The sequence below is a fragment of the Lactuca virosa genome, chromosome 7 (genome assembly GCF_052849685.1).
Source record: "Lactuca virosa cultivar CGN04683 chromosome 7, Lactuca_virosa_CGN04683_v6, whole genome shotgun sequence".
NCBI classification, from domain to species: Eukaryota; Viridiplantae; Streptophyta; class Magnoliopsida; order Asterales; family Asteraceae; genus Lactuca; species Lactuca virosa.
The window spans coordinates 255,278,108-255,292,147 of NC_136432.1; positions in this window are offsets into that span (position 1 = coordinate 255,278,108).

A 14,040-nucleotide genomic window follows, 5' to 3' on the forward strand; every position below is an offset into this window, starting at 1 on the left:
TTCCAAATGTAGCTGGAAGTTCAACAATTTTTGTACAAAATTCTATAATGTTTTTGTTCATGATATTTTATGTACTCTGAGGTAATTGTGTTAAGTTACTAAAATAATTTTATCCATATTTATTTTGCGGTTTAAGGCCTTTGATCATGTAATGAAATACTAGTGATCACAGAAAAAGTGCTGATGGTGCAACTGTTTTGTAAAAATTGCTTAAAATCGAAATCTTAATGTGTTACACTGAGACTAATTGGTTTCGAAAGTTAACTCAAATTACTATGTCTCAGAAAAAGAATCTCATGATTTCGTTGAGAAATGAGTGAGTTATGACCTTTTAAAGTCGAGTAAACAAATCTGACAGAATGTTGAAGGCTAAAACTCATGAAAACATAGTTCAAATTCCTATTTTACCGAATGATATGGGTTTATTTTGCATAGAGTGAAATATAAAAACATTATATTAAAGATATTCTGTAGAAATACTTGTTTCTAACCATTTGACCTTACATGCAACCAAGCTAGATGAGACTAAACTTTTGAAAAATTGGTTTTTGGTGTTAGATAAGGCTTGCATGTGCTCACCTTTGCTCTTGACTTTGGTTTGATCATGGATCATCACCATTTACAGAACATGCAACTTGTTTTTGGTGGTGATCTACAAACATCAAGATCAAACAAAGGTTATTTGCAAGAACATGCCTTTGAAATCGGAAATTAGAAGGAGAAAGTGAGTAGAACTTGTAAAATTTGTTATGGATCTTCAAGAGATGTATGATAAGCACTTACCCTTTGATATGAAGCTTCAAGAACACCCAAAAAAGTGCTGAAAGTTCGTGGTTAAGGGGATGATTTTTAGAGAGAGAAAGTGAGGTTTCTAGAGATAAGGAAGAGAGAAATTGAGATTCTGTCTCTCTGGATAGACCATCTCTCTCGTCGTCTCTTTGGGTCTATACTTCATTAAAATCGGCCAAAAAAACTCCAGAAATGTTGTTTAACATCTGAAAAATGAATTGGAAAAATCTCTCCCACATAAAATGCCTCTAAGGTCAGTTTTTCCCTCTCACATTGACATGCAAAATCTGACCTCGGGATTTTGCATAAATGAGTAATAATGAGTGAGAGAGAGAGAGAGAGAGAGAAGGAATGGAAGAGCCTATGAACGAATTTTGGGAGGAGAGAAGGGATTAGAGGCTTGTTGAAAAGTGGTAAACTTTATAAATATGGCCCCATTTCAAATTTTATAAAAATTATCTTTAGTTTTTATAAAAGTTCTAGATATATTATATAAACTTCCAAGAGTTTATTTCTTGGTTTTCATTCAAGTACTTTTTTTTGAAATAAATTCATAGACTTGCATTTTAATTTATAATTATAGGAATTAATTATTTTGTGATTTAAATTTTCTAAAAAAATTCAAATATATAGTTCATGTAAACGGAATAAGGGTTCATAATATAAGAACGTAGGATTAGACAATCCTTGAATTGTACTTTTGATTCATAAATGAAATTATGAATTGCATGAACATTGTCTCAAATTTGTAATTAGTTATTATTATGATTTAATTTTGTTCATATTTGCTTAGAATACTTAACCTTGTTAAGCATTTGATTGTTCCAATATGGAAATTTTGGGTTGATAGCATACCCTTGAGTTGTGATCTACCGAACATAGTTTTGTGTTTAGACTTAAGGTTGAACTTTGGCACTTTACCACATAGTTGGTTCATTCACATGTCAATGTGATTGTTCCACACAAGCTAAGGTACACTAATTGTTCCGAAGGATCTATTAGGTCGCGAACCTAGTTCAACTTGTAACTCTAAAGAAAAGTTAAGTGCACACAACGAAATGACAAGGCTCTAGATGAGTCCTAACCTGAGATTTGACGGTTGTCATAGTGGTTGTGGTCCTAGAAAGGTGTATTGTGAATAGGGGAATGGATGGGAATGGAGAAAGGGAGTGTGAGAGTTGTATAGGTTTTCTTGGTATCAGTGGAGGTCATTTCAAGGGCGATGGTAGGTAGTCGGTGGCCGGTCGGTGAGTGTATGTCTCTTTCATACATGAAAGTTCAAAATGAGTGGGTGGGTTTGGATGGGGTGGCGTAGACAATTGGAATCGGTATGGCAGTTCTAATTTACGTGTTTAAAATAATATAAATTCTTAATTATAAATACTGATTTAATTAAGGGTAAATTACACCATTCATCCCTTATGCATGTGTCAAAACGCATGTTTAGTTCCTATTTTCAAAAATTAACTCGGACCGTCCATGGGTTTGCTTTTTCTTGTACGCTTAGTCCATATATGACATGAAATGACTATTTTACCTTTATTAATTTCTTCTTTATTTTTCTATTACTTATTAGTTTTTAAATTTATATATATATATATATATATATATATATATATATATATATATATATATATATATATATATATATATATATATATATATATATCTCACCCCTCCCCTTCCCCCTTTCCCCAGTTTCCTTCTTCATCTCTCTCATTTACATTCATTGCCGCTAACCACCCAACTCTGGCACACCTCCTTTCTCCAACGCTCCTCATCCTTTCTCCGACGAGACCAACCTTTCTCTTTCTCTATTTTTCCAATCGTCACCTACTACCGCTACCACCTGCTTTCTTTGGGATTCCAGTCAATGAGTTGCAGATCCGACAAAGTACCACCATCGCATATCTGCTCAACCACCTTCTCCTAGCTTTTGCAACTCCGTCTGCAACCACACATCTCCTCCTGATCATAACTATATCTCCCTGTTTTCTCTCTCTCTCTCTCTCTCTCTCTCTCTCTCTCTATCTCTATCTCTATCTCACACACACACAGACACACATTTTCGGTGCATCCATCTGCAAATTAGACTAATAACTCTCGAAAACCTAGCGCAAGTTGGTGTACAACCCAACAGGTGGCGATGACGGCTCCATCTCCGGTAACCCACACAACCTCGAAACGCTAGCTGACAGGTAAATCTCAAAACCCTACTACAAATCTCAAAACTCTAACGCAAATCGGAGACATCCCATTTACCCTCTCTCTGTATCACATCAGCACACATATAATGTATGTGTTTTTTATGTTTCTCTACTCAGTTTGGGAAAAAAACAAGGGAAACAAATGGTTTGTAGGTTGCTTAAGGACCTATGGGAAGAAGAACAAGGGAAGAAGGTTCGTTGACGGTGTTTTTGAGAGAAAAAAGTGGTGGTCGACGGTGGTGGGGGTGGTTCGGCTATGATGATGGTCCATCGGTGGTGTTTGTCTGTTTGTAACATCCCAAAAATCATGAAAAATTTTAACTTTTCAAAAAGAATCCAAAATCATAATGTTTACAAAACCATTGTTTCAAAAGTGTATTTCGGTAATCAGAGTATCCCAAAAATCCAAATATCATAAACTGAAGGATGTGCACGATCACACATTCGCCTTGTCACGGTCATCTGAAGTACCTGAAACAATAAACTGAAACTGTAAGCCAAAGCTTAGTGAGTTTCTCCAAAGTAGCAACACACAACATATAAGCAACATGTATCGGGTCCACAACCTCTCGGTTGGATTACGCCTCGGACCACAACCTTTCGGTTGGAATGCCCCGGCCCACAACCTATCGGTTGGAATGTCCAATTCATCACGGGTCCACAACCTCCTGGTTGGATTACCCATGGCCCACAACCTTATGGTTGGATTGCCCGGTCTATTAACTATCAGCACAAAGCAATAGTCTCAACCCCATCTACTATGTCAACATATACATAACAAACAACACATATCTAGCAACAAATAATCACATAACCAGTCAAGAGACTAACAAACAGATCTACAGATCACTACCGTATAGCAACATCCTATATACCAGGATACATAATTAAAGGGGCCGACATTGGTGCCTTTGACCCATAAGAACAATGAGAAAAACTCACCTCAATCAGAAGAAGATAGCAAATCTCACACCCAAGTCTACTGCCCAACGGCTCCTCACGTTGAATACAATCAATACCATTCCTAGTTAATTTTTAAGGTTAATACCATAATCATGAGGCCCAATGATGGACCAAGTCCAAACTAGGCCCACTAATGGCCCAACCCATCTAGAGAACCCTAAGGCCCAAATGCTCCAAAATGGCCTCAAGTCAACTATCCAAATTCCAACCGTCGACCCTCACGTCGTGACCAGCTCGTGGTCACGTCGTGAGCATCAACTTGAATCTAGGCCCAACTCATCCAATCAACTCACCTAGTCTTGATTTCAACCATCGTCACATCGTTACCACTTCCTGAGTCACGTCGTGACCTAATCCAGGAAAAACAGTCGGGATGGCAAGTCTTCTCACGATATGACATGCTTATTCCTCACGTCGTGAACGCTGCATTAGCTAGATTTGAGTATTAAGCTCTTATTCCTTTCGGCCATTACGTGGTACTTTCCAGAGGGTCTTCCCTCACCCAAAGGATGATAAAAATCATAGCTTTTTAGACATGCATGTCCAATGCATGACTCAAACACTCATTAGGTCAAAAGAGGGGGAAATGGGATCAAGACTCATGCTTGGAGTCTAAAACTACTCCAAAACTCAAATATAAATATTATATTATAAAGGATGCCTCAATGATCCATAAAGTTGCCAACTTTATGGATCCCATGCATGCAATCCTTCACAACCATGCAAACAGGAGCTTAAAACTTAGATCTAACATGCAAGAGGTAAAAGACTGGAGCTTTATGACTTACAATGGTCCAAAAGCTCTGCAAGAAGGTGATATAGAAGCTGGATTGCCTAGAGGGTGCTCCACCAAGGTCTTCTTCCACTTCAATGAGTCCAAAAACCACCAAAGAATGATTTATTGTCACAAAAATGGCTAAGGGCTTCAAGTAGGTCGAGATTAGGGTTTTCAGGAGGCAAGAGAGTGAGGGAGGCTAAGGATGGGCAACCCTAGCCCTCTCATTCCATTAAATACTTGAAGAGTCACCATGCTGAAAATAGACCATACAAACCATAAGAACATGCATAAATAATATCGAGGAGTCTCACACTCTACAAGCTCCCTGGTTTCATCACAACTCTCCTTGACTCGAGTACGGATCCTCTGCTTCCAGTAGTATGCGCCCATACTACCTTTCACATCTATCCGTACTTTCCTCAAAAATCGCTTTGAATCCTCCAAGTCACTCCCTATCCACACATACAATCCTCAACAAGACAAGGCTCCCAACACTAAATCTCTTCCTAGGTTTTCCTAGGTCAATCACCACGCGACCCTTCGCCATCAGCTACAGAAGGAACTCCTACTAGCACCCTCTAACTAGCTCACGAATACAATTACATATCACCGACACCAGATAATTCTTCGAATGAAAGGTCTCACACTACAACAGTTGGACACAAACAAGAGCTGCGTAATAGAGTTAAAACCTAACCTTCTAAAACTATTTAGTCACAACAATATGTAACTTAGTATATTCGCTTACTAGTTAGCTGAAGCTAATGGGAACTCCTAAAAAGCACAAAGCAAGAAGCATTCGAGCATTGAGTAATCGAAACAAGCATAAACTAAATAGACCATCCTATCACTGACTGATCATTACTAGCATGCAAGTCTACAAGCTCATACAGTAGGCATATAAAGGCATCTCTCCTATCATTTTATCATGCAAAACATGAGCATATCCTTAGCCCTAACTAGCATGTGATTCACAGATTCACAAATCAAAGCATATTATAAAACATGTATATGTATTTTGGGAAAACTTACTTGAGCTCGGTCGATTGCATGCAGCACACACTTTTTCTTTTATTAGGAAACCCTTTTATAAAACATTTCTTTTTGAAAAAATCCTACCAAACCCTCAATTTGAGTTCAGACACACCCGAGAGTATGTCTGAATCCCTCAGACTAAGGCTCTAATACCAACTTGTAACGTCCTAAAAATCAAGACTAAAAATCTTGATTTTTAAATTAATAAAACCATCATCCAAACAACATCATAGAAATCATGGTGAATCAAAGTGTATCAATAACATACAAATACATCAGAGTAATATAAAAATATGGAACGATGTGGTGTGTGCACTGCAATCATCTCGGGCTCTTCCCCTTTGAACCAGAAGTAACTAAAACATAAACTGAAAACCATAAGCACAAAGCTTAGTGAGTTTCCCAAAATACCACATAACATACATATCAAACATATAATAGGCCCTGCCCGGCATCGGGCTCCGCTTGGTAAATAGATTTGTAAGTCATCAGGCCCCGCCTTGCATTGGTCTCTAACACCCGTGACTTGAGGTAATGCTAATTATTTAATCTTTGTAATTAATTGTTGGACTATGATTTCAATGTTGGATTATTGAGTTGGACCTTTAGTGAGTGGGCCATTATATATTTGGGCTGTCTGAAGACGTACGGTGGGCGTAAGCTTGGCGTACGCGGGGCGTAGTGGCAGCATTGGATGCGGGGGGTTGATACGCGTACGTGCAGTGTACACGAGCATACTCAAAACCCTAATTTTTAGGGTTTAATCCATATAAATACCTCATTATGTCCCAAACCCTAGCCTCATTACCAACCTCCTTAACTCAGAAACCCTAGAAACCTAACCTTCTTCATCTTTGTGTGATTTTGATCTTGTGAAGCCCATTTTGGTGGTTTGGAGCTTGGAAGGATAAAGAGGAAGTTGGGGAAGAAGAACTTGTGTAGCTTGAGCTCAAAGATATGAGATATCATCATCATCTAGTACTTATTTGAGGTAAAAAGCTCACAACTTGCCTCATGTATGCTTAGATCTATGGTAATGGTGTTTTGGACCTTTTTGGTCCCAAGAATGGAACTTTATGATCCCAAATCCGTTTTTAGGCTGAGAGTTGCCACCCTTAGTGCTATTTGAGTCCCAAAGACAGAAAAGTTACCATCTTGAAGGTCTTAATGTGGCCATGCATGAGTATTAGTCATTTCTATGGAAGTAGGTTGTCATATTTCAAGTTTGGGTCCATTTGGGGGTTTGGAAGCCACCAAGTAATCGACTTTATTGGTTAAGACACTTTATTGGACTCAGATATGTGTTTGGAGCTTAAGGTCTTAAGGGATTAAGCCTTTTGGAGTTTATGGCTTAACAGGGTAGTACGTTGGGCGTATAAGCTCGTACGCGCAGCGTACACGCCATGCAGCCTGTACGCTTAGCGTACATAAGAGTACGCCCCGCGTACTCACTGGATTAGGGTTTCCGTCATTTGGGCCTCGAATTGGGCCTTTCCATAGACTTTGTTATTTTGGGCCATAGTGGGCCATCAGAAATCATTTAGTTGGGCTAAGAATATGTTGGGCTTAAGAGAAGGCCCATTTGAGGAGTTGGGCCTAATTTAGAAAATTAGGCCATTGGTGGGCCACTAGTGGGCTTGGTAAGGCTATCTAGAGTTGGGCCTTTCATGTTATGGTTTTGGGCCTTAGGCATGGGGCATATCAGATCAGGGGTAAAATGGTTATTTTATCCTAAGAAGGATTATTAGTTTTTAACTAAGTGTTATTGTGGTAATGATAGCTCGAGGAGTCGTCGAAGTAGCCGTTAGAGATTCCTTACCGTGAGATTCTGCATTCAGCTTTGCGAGGTGAGTTTCCTCCTAGTTTGAATGGGTCTAAGGCACCAATGCTGGCCCGTGTATAGTATGTGTGATGATTAGTAGCTAAGTGTGGGCAGGGCCCGTATCTTAGCATTATTTGAGTATGGATATAGATTTGTAGAGTTTGATTATACTTGTTGTCTGTGTGATACTTGTATGCATGTCTTAGTTAGCGGAGTGTGGGCGAGGCCCGTATCTCCTAGATAGCAGAGTGTGGGCGAGGCTCGTATCTCCTAGTCACCGAAGTGTGGGTGGGGCCCGTACCTCCTAGTTAGCAGAGTGTGGGCGAGGCCTGTATCTCGTAGACAGCTTAGTGTGGGCAAGGCCCGTATCTCATAGTTAGCTGAGTGTGGGCGAGGCCCATATCTCATAGATAGTCGAGTGTGGGTGGGGCCCGTATCTCCTTGAGTGTGGGCGGGGCCCGTATCTCCTAGCTGCATGTTATGTGTATGGTATGTGGTAGTTTGGGGGAAATTCACTAAGCTTCGTGCTTACGGTTTTCAGTTTTGGTTTCAGGTACTTCCGGTAGTAAGGGGAAGAGTTCGGGATGACTGCATTGCACACACCTTGATGATTTAGCCTGGGATATTTACTCTGATGTATTGACAGATGTTTTGATATGAATGGTTATGAGATACTAAAACTTATATTTTGATGAGATGACTTTGATAACAATGGTTTTATTTAATGAATTAAAATGAAATTTTTGGACCGTATTTTATGGGTGTTTCACGGTCCCCGCCCGATATACATATAAACATAATCATACAAACATATGCAATAATCACAATGTCACACCCTCGAACTAGACGGCGGAAATGTCTGAGTGTGACTATCAATTGAAATATCATCACAATGAATATACATGAAACATAACACAATCATCACCAAACATTACATATTACAACTGATATTGTTCACATCAAATACATTGTCTTAGATTACATATTCCCAAAATATTAATTGTACGATAATTGACATTTGCATAAAAGAAATTCCAAAATACTCTCGATGATTATTCAGCTTACCGATTACCTGAGAATACAAGTTATTTTGAAAACGGTCAACGTATATAATGTTGGTGAGTTCATAAGCATGTTTGAATGAAAGATTTTGTTTTGTTTGTAAAACCCAGAAGATCCGATATCTTCTGTAATTTGTCTGAAAATGATGTGAAAAATCGAGTATAGATGCATGTGTGAATTCCATAGTAAAACATGTATAAGTATGCAGTCCAAATTTTCTTTGTATTCTTTCTGTTGTAAGTAGAAGGTAATTGAATAATAGTGTTTCCCTAGAAAATCCGATATTTTCTGCTATTAAAAGTTTCGTGATCATATAGTCCCAAAACCAAGTATCGATGTATGTATGTTTTCGAATCGTCAAGATTAGTATGATTATACCGAAATCTTTGATGGAGTTAGTCTCTAAGTGAGCCGTTACAACCATGCTTGATAATGACTAATTCGTCTGTCATGGCGTTTTGGACGCCGGATAGGTAAGGTTTGTCGCCCTAGACTGGCCTAGTCTAGCTGTAGCGAACAACTAAGGCGTGGGGGTATCATCCCCGTATAGATCTATACACAAACTCCCGCTCTCCCTCCAGGAGACTCTGGTTATAACTACAGGCTATGATCGTACACTCAAGGGTGTCAACCGACAAGTCTCACTAGATCCTAATTATTTACCACATGATTATGTATAACATTATATGTACTTTGATTTACAAACACCAGATGATACATGGATGTTAATGGATAAAGCCCAACAAACATGAAAAAGGACAACTGTGGCCCATTAAACATGTAAGTTATTTCCAGGCTCGTTATGTATGCAAAAGGACACTTGAGGCCCATTAAGCATATAATGAATAGTCCAGGCCCAGTTAGCATGTACATGGACCACTAAGGCCCAATAAACATGTAATGAATGAATTGGGCCCAATAAATAAGCAAATAGATCACGAAGGCCCAATAGGCATGTATAATGAGTATTAGGCCCAATAGTCGTACCGTTGTTGTATTTTTGTTTGTTCGTTATAACATGATTCGTTTTAGTTGATGTGTTTACCGAAAATGATGTAAATAGCCCAATATTTTGTTATAATGATATTTTTAATCCATTACGTCATAATTTTACAATTTTGGCTTATTCTAGTAAAACTTACACTTTAGGTCCCTTAAGAGCTAAAATATATATTTGGGGACTTATTTCTCATAAAATGACATTTTTGGCCCATTTTGGTTAAAAATAACGTTTTAACCCATTAATTTATAAAAAGTTGTATTTTCGGCCCATTTATCTAATAATTGACAAATTTGGCCCAAAAATACAGATGTTGATGTTTTCAAACCATTTTTAAAGGATTTTACATTTTCAGCCCCTAATTGGATAAAAATAACCTTTTCGGCCCTCATTTGACAAAAATTGCATTTTCAGCCCTTATTTAATAAACATGACAATTTCGGCCCTTATTTAAGAAAAATAACATTTTCAGCCCATCTTTGTAGAAATTTACGTTTTCAGCCCGTTTTTGATATAAATTACATTTTCGGCCCAAATTCCTTAAAATTAACATTTTAGGCCCAACTTTGAAATAATTATCATTTTTAGCCCATAAACCATGAGTTTTTCATTTTAGACTCAAGTTTACATATAATAACATTTTGGTTCATAAAAATCAATATTTTGCATTTTAGGCCTAAGAAAACCGTAAAGCCCATATAAAGGCCCATTATGCGAAAATTTACATTTATGGTCCTTCTAACACCAAAATGTCATAAAAGTTCATCTTTGAAATAAAATGACCCCTTTTGTCCTTATGAAAACCGTATATGTCATAAAGGTCCCAACATTTTTGTTTATTTGACAAATATAGTCCTTAGACATGGTTTTTTGTTGGTTTATTCAACAAGTATACATGTTTAACACTTTCTTCCTTAAATTATGTTGCTTAGTGTGTTTTAGTTTACAAATCTCAATCATTTTTGCTATAACTTTTGAGATCTAGTATGTTTAGTCATATCTTCACAAGAGAAACACACATAACATGCACAATATTTAGATCTATCACATAAACACTTGTATTCTCCCCCAAAAACATATAAAAACCGAAAACAAGGGGGGTATGAACTCACCTTGCTTTGTTTGTTCTCGGTTTGGTGAAGATATGGAAGAAGGTGATGTGATTATCGGCCCTAACAAACTCCTTGAGATGATTTTTGAACTTAGATGGTTCTAATGAAGCATGATCAAGGATTTAGAGTTAATAAGTAACAAGTTTTGATGAAATCTTGAAGTTAGACTTCTTGAGTTGAGGGTAACTTACCAATTATGGTTGAAAACTTGGTGCAAACCTCTTGAGACACACTCTAATTCTCGAAAATTTAGAGGAAAGGGAGGAGAGTTCTTGAATGAGTTCTTGATAGTGTTTGAAAGAAATGAAAGGTGGTGTGATGGGGTTTGGCCGAGAACAATAAGAAGAGAGGGAGGAATGAGATTTTTGGTTATTACATGTTGGATTTATCATGGAAATATGAGGGGTAATGCATGGATTACCTCTAAATAATACTTAGGTGTCAACTCTTTGATTACTTAATCTCTTCTTCTCTTTATATATATATATATATATATATATATATATATATATATATATATATATATATATATATATATATATATAGTTGGGCCGAGAGTGAGAAAGAAAAGAAGAAGGAGGAGTAAATGTGGGCCTTACATGTTTGATTATAATCCTATGAGACCCAAATAAATGGTTTTTGGCCCATTAGGCCCTTTGTGAGGGTTCACGGCCCTATTGAAGTCCATTAGGGTAAATGGAATCATTTATGGCCCATTAGTGATAAAATGAACCATTTTAGGCCCATATGGCCCAAAATGTTAAGTTTTATAAATGTGGGTCCATTTAGAACCCAATTAGGGTTTCTAGGCCCAAGATAGTTAAGTTAGAGGTTTATTGGTCCATTAGGCCTAATAAGAAAACCCTAGTCCATAATAAATTTGAACTGGGATTCGTGGGGTTTTCAACTCATTTTTGACTATTTGAAATACTTTGTATAGAGTTTGAACTTTACTAGTGAATCTTGATTAAGTTTGTTGTCATAGAACGAATATAGTACATAATATCAAATTAGAATTACAAGTATTATCATAGATGACGTTTACATGAGCACATAATTTCCTAGCTAAAATGCCAGTTGTGACACAAAAAGATAAATAGCATATAGGATAGTCATCGGGCCCCACCCGGTAAACATATAAACACATATTGTTGGGTTTTAGGTACTATAACACTCATATGGTGCACATACAACCCTAATATGTTTGGATCTAAGTTTTCTCAAGTTATACATGCAACAAAAATTATACAAAGCATGAACTTATCTAGCATACAAATTTGGTACATGAATCATAAAAAATAGTTTGAAGAATACCTCTTATTTGTAGCTTTTAGTTGTTGACCTTTCAAGAGCTTAGCACCTCAAGTGTGATGCCTCAAACAAGTCACAAACACCATGAACAAATGGAGGACTTTGAGAGAGAGTTTCTAGGAACCAAAATTCGGCTATAGCATCTCCAATATCACTAGTGTGTCAATTTTGTGCATAAAGGGGTTACATATATAGTGTAGGAATCCAAGAGTCATGTGTAACCCTAATTCTTACACTTGGGCTTGTAATGGATTAACACCTTATGGAAATTACATAAGCTTAGCCCACCACTAATAATCCACCATGGATTATTGGCCCAACCTATATGTATCATTGATTTACACAATCAGCCCCTGTATATTTAATTAGTCTCTTTTGATCACTAAATTAATTCCAAATTAATTCTTGATCAATACTAACTAAATAATATGATTTCTCAATTAATATATTATACTTATAATATATTAATAAATCACAAATAACCTCTTTCCAAATGTCCATCAATCAGATTGTTCTGGTGAAGGCAACCCGAAATGGACCATGCTACTCTCGGGTCAAGTACATACCAATTATAGTTATGGGCTTAGACACCTAATCCAACAGTCTCCCACTTGGATAAGTCTAATAACTATTATTGCATGTACGAATCCAAAACCCAACTAGCAATCTTAGCTCTCAAAAGCCGCTGTTGAACTCTGATCTTATCACCAACGCGTCCATTAGATAAGTGATCATATATTCCTCCATTCTAGATATCGTATGAACTGATACATGGATTATTATCATTCTCTCTGTTCATGTTTTGTTTCCCGATTTCCGATTTATGACGACTGACTAATTGAACAAATCAAATTAGTCGAGGCTTGGCCAAGCGCTTAGGGTGTCATCACTAAATCATCAAGGGGCCCATAGATATCGCTTTTATCCCTTTTAGGGTAAAAGAAACTGATGAACTTCGACTCATATGCTTGCTCTATTTATTTATCAAATCACACACAACAATACGTTTTATAACACCAAGTTACTGGTGCGTTTTCATATTCTCAATGCAACCGACTTGTAAACTGCAACTCATATCTCTCCGTTTCAAGAATACAAGATATTATCGTCTCACAATCACTCGTGATAAAATCCATGAAGTGATTCACATGAGCGTGAGTTTAATCCAATACTCAAATCTTATTACAGGAGTACTCATGAATACTACATCAAACTTGTGTTATGTCTAACACTTTAGACAATCTACAGACGGATTCACGACAATCTTGCCTTAATACCTACTTCCAAAGTATGATCGACTGTGGATGTTTGAATAATCTTATTATTCGGGAAGTTAAAATATGCAAAGTGAAACACAAGAATAATCGAATCCAATATAGTCTCAAAACTTTTGAATATAAATAAAACACCTTTTATTTAATCACCATATTGATTACACATTATTCATTATATAATGTTTCGATTAATCAACTTAATACTTGAATTAAAACAATAATTATCCCATGCTCCAAGCATGCACACTATGTTTACCTATGGTCCTTACTTTGTGAAATAGATCAATTGTAAACATTTCAATGACACTCATTTCACAATTCCAAATCCTTATTGTAAGTGTAAGAATACCAAGTCCTTGCCACTTACTGTAATCTATTAGATTCTAAGCTTATATGCAGTGATCCTTTTGTAATGACTATGTACACAAGTCACAAAGACTTTTCCAATTACAAAAATTTCCATTGGAGATTGTTACAAGACAATTCCATGAAGTCTCATATTCAAAGCACATTCCTTTGAACATCATTCTTGCATAAAAGTTTCTAACTTGTTCATAGATTCTTGATATCCAACTCCATTTTAGAAAGTTTTCCATAATTACCATATGACTATCCATTCTTAATAGAATCCTATCTATTCAGAATTATATCAATATGGTCCATTTATTACTATACTTCCAACTGTCC